The 4,503-nt window shown below is 29.4% G+C and overlaps 1 pseudogene; it reads right to left on the bottom strand.

Moving 5' to 3' along the window:
* Nucleotides 1–1,523: 1,523 nt before the first annotated feature.
* On the bottom strand, nt 1,524–1,642 carry LOC111736716 (annotated as a pseudogene).
* Between the last annotated feature and the right edge of the window lie 2,861 nt (nt 1,643–4,503).

Here is a 4,503-nt window from a genome sequence, read left to right on the forward strand (position 1 = left end):
AAGTATCATCTCTCACCTTTTGCCTTTTACATGTTCATCCCTTCGTGCTTCCTCCTCTAGTGCCTCTCTTCTTTCATTTGCTCGATGCCTTTTCTTCTTTTATCTACTGCTTCATCTTTTATATTGAAAATTTTATATATTGCCTCTAAGTCATATAGTCTTGTGTTGACATTCTTTTTTTTTTTTTTTTAATTGTCAGCTGAGTGCTCTTGGATTCAATAGTTAACACTATTTGATCAATTTTTTTTATTGGTAAAATTATATTCAGTCATGATATATGTTAAATAAGGTGATATATGTTAGCACTTGGCATATACTTACAGCCAATAAATTTACCTCCCTTTTTCCTACCCCTTCATTTCCATTATATCTTCCAACAGCTTTCTTGCTGTAAAAATTTTTCTTTGGCATTATATTTTAAAGCTTTCCAATATTCAAAGATAGATGAAAAAAATAGATTCTTTACTCCTGAGAGTATTTCCTCATGATTGTAAAGGACAATATTAAAAATATGTTATTTTAAAAAATATTTTATCAAGATTAACAGCAAAAGTATAAACTAATACAGATTCACTATACATATTTCACATGGCATTAATACAATCATATGACTATTTATTTTGGCTATTTGTAATATAGTTGGCCTTTCATGTCCTCATATTCAATATTCATGGATTCAAACAACCATGGATCAAAAACAAATTTATGTTGTTATTTAAACATAAATATTTAAAAACGAATGTTATGCTGTTATTGACATGAACTATGTAGTTAGATCTATAATGGTTACATCTATACTAAACATGTACAAGTTTTTTTCATCATTATTTCCTAAACAATACAGTGTAACAATTATTTACATAGCATTTATATTGCGTTAGGTAGTACAAGTAATCTAGAGATGATTTAAAGTATACAGGAGAATGTGCATAAATTATATATGGGTTTATATAAGGGACTTGACTATCTGTGGATTTTGGAGTGTACAGAGAGCCCTGGAATTAATCCTTTGTGATACCAAGGGACAACTATACTAAAAATATGTGACAATTATAGATAACTTACTTTAGCATAAAAAGTATCCTATATTTTAATAAACAGAAAATTTTGTAATTAGTATGCAGTCAATATTTGTTGAATTGCTGATTATGTTAGTTAAGTTTCAAAATTTTATAAACAGTGATATGCCTTCTAATGACCTTTATTTGATCATCCTTATTCTTGCAATATAAGGGAAAAATAAACAAAAAGAAGTTTTAAAATCTAGGTCTCTGACTCGTAACTCAGCCACTGGTTTCCAGTAGTGATTTAAGATCACAAAGATAATTTATATATTGCTGGGAGCTATGAAATACTAATCTCAGGGCAAAATTGTATTACTTAACATTTTACAAAAATTTAATATTTATTTATTTTTATTTTATTTCTTATTTTTTAGGCGAGGCAACCCGTGGTTGACCTCACAGAATGCAAGAACCTTGTCAGTACAATCTCTTATCATTTTTTTATTTTTTTAATCTTTACGCCTATAGCACCTGGTCTTCCTAAGTGGTCTCCCATCCAAGTACTAACCAGGCTCGACCCTGCTTAGCTTCTGAGATCAGACAGGATCTGGCTCGTTCAGGGTAGCATGGCTGTAGACTTAATATTTATTAATGTTGAATTTTTGTGAGGTCTATAGAATTTATGCTGCTATTTCACAAGTGAGTAACCTGGAACTTCCTTCCATGACATTCCATAAGCCATATATAAGTCATTGGAATGAAGCCAAGAAGGAATGTTAGACAATTTTGGTGTCAATCATAATTCACAGGGCATGTCTCCTAACTTAATCCGTTAGCAACATTGCCTAAAATCTAATGAAGTAAATCTCATTTAGAAAGTGAAACCTTTGTTAAAGTTACTTTGGATTTGTTCTTACAGCGAAAGTAGTTACTGTCTTTTGAAGTTATGGAAATGATTGCCGCATGTGATGGTGCCCTCAGTAAATATTTGTTGAGTAAATTAATGAAAACTAAAATTAATTTATAATTTTTTTAAATTAGTGCAATGGAAACAAAATTTAATTTCTGCCCGCTCATACTGACCCAAATTAAGACAGAACAAAATAAAATAACACAAGATTTGAATTCAGCTTTACCAAGGCTAATATAATACTACCTACACTACCCACAAATTTGTAAACATCATAAAATAAATTTATAGTGAAATCAAACTGGCCAATTTGATAAAACAGTACATATGAAATTTAACCTCATTATTAAAAAAAATATTAATTATCAAGATAAACAATTACATTTTATAAAATAAAAATAAAAAATTTAAGTTGGCATGGTCTTGAAAAAAAGAATATTATATGAAAAGTAAAACTCAAGCTTTCTACTCTCGTAGCAATTCTCTTAAAATTTATCTCATTTAGCTATCTGAACAGTGCTGTAAGATAAATATTATTATTTATTTTTGTAAAGGAGGGACCCTCAGCTGAAAGCTTTGAAGTGAGTCTCCCCCTATCACACACTTCCTGCTCTACCTTTCATCATTTTCAAGTCAGCTTTGCTAAATGCATTTTGATCTCTCCAAAACATCATATTCACTTTTGCTTTGGTTTTTAAATAGTTGATCCCTCATTCTAGAAAAATCGTTTCCTACTTCTAATTCTTTCACATGACTGTCCCCTCTTTCACTTGACTAAGTCCCCATTAGTTAATAATTGATGTGTAAGTCCCTATTTTGTGCTAAGAACTGCAATATCTTGTCACCTGTCATGTCTTAGTTTAGGATTTCTTAAATTCGAAAGCATCCCCTGATGCTCCAAATATAAGATTAGAGCTTGTCTAAATTAAGACTTGTCAGAATCTGGACTGCCATATCCCGTTACCTGTTTGAATAATCCCCAAGCTAAATATGTTTTTTTCACATTTTTAAATAAATGAAAAAGTCAGAAGATGAATAATTTTTGTGCAAAGTAAAATTATATGAAATTCAAATTTCAGTGTCCATAAATATTCAGTGGAACACAACCAAACCCATTGTTTATTAAAAACACTTAATGAACATTGAAATCTTCCTAGATGCTCATAAATAGCCATCAAAGACATATTTGATTTCCTATCTGAGACTTGGTTATATCAGTTTCACCATCATAAAGCAAGAAAGAAAAACCTGGATAATTTCAGAAACTTAAAAAACTCAAATCAATGAAGATCATTATATGTAAGGTAGACAAAAAGTATAGTAAATAAAAAATGATTCTATGATGAAAATGATTCTAGAATATTATTAGTGTCCAGGTTTATTAAAACAAAGCAAGATACATAAACAATATGTAAACTCTTAGGAAATCAAGGCAATATTCAAAGGAAATTGTATGTGTGTAGTGTAGCAAATATATCATTTACTTTTTGTCTTGCAACTTCATGAATATTCTAATAATGGAATAAATTGACAAATAAAATTTAACTTCATCCTTATTCTGTATAAATTTTTACATTTTTTTAAGGTTTGTCATTTTTAGATTAGTCTTTATTCTCTTAAAGATAGAGAATTAATCAATAATTTGAATTATTGTATGTTCTAAAATATATAAGTATAAAAAACCTAAGCACTGGGGAAACAAATTAATTTCAAAATACTACACTTATCGAAATAGTGGATTTACATATTTTTTCCGTTATCAACTTAAAAAATGAATTATTTTAATTTTTTGGTTGTGTTTTCATAATTATTATTATATTGTGGAGGTTTTATGTATAAATCTTTTCTATAGGAACATTTAGTGAAAGAGAACAGGGAATACAAATTTTAGTCTGTGATTAGTAGCAGAATTTTAATTACTTAAATTTTAATATCCAGTAGTTTATGTGTACACCCTGACTATATTTCCAGGTTTTTAATATTCCTTACTCCAAAAGACCTTGATCATAGTAATTTCCAAGTTCTGCTTACAAAATTAGATTTTTTATTTTAATTGTGTGCTTTAGAACACATTCGTAATTCAGACAAACGTATGGCTGATTAAATAAATAAACCTTGGTAACTTATTGTCATGTTAGAAAGATAGGCAGAAATCAAAATATATTCAACTAGTTCAATTATATTATTAAGTGTGGCAGCCTATTGTTAGTTTCAAATCTGTAAAACTGAATGGTATCAAAGCTTAAAAGAGCCAAATATCTTAACTTTTGAGAGAACCAAGACATGTGCCCTTAGCTAAAACACAGGTCATAGAATGACATGCATATTTTTCCTGTGTGTTGACTGCATCGTGTCTTCTTTTTAAAATATCTTCTTGCTGGTTTTGAAGGAAACAGTTTAATATGCATTAAAATGAATAGAGGATCATTAGCGTGCCCAGCATAATGAAAGCAGATACTGTCTTCTTTCTTGGCCTTAATTGATTAGATTGCATCTGTTTAGATTTTTCCCTTAGTATTAGGATGTTTCCTGACTTTAGAGCATGACATCTACTGTTAAAACATAGAAATTCTGGAGTCACAAAGGAAT

This window comes from Pteropus vampyrus, unplaced genomic scaffold (genome assembly GCF_000151845.1).
Source record: "Pteropus vampyrus isolate Shadow unplaced genomic scaffold, Pvam_2.0 Scaffold21, whole genome shotgun sequence".
NCBI lineage: Eukaryota > Metazoa > Chordata > Mammalia > Chiroptera > Pteropodidae > Pteropus > Pteropus vampyrus.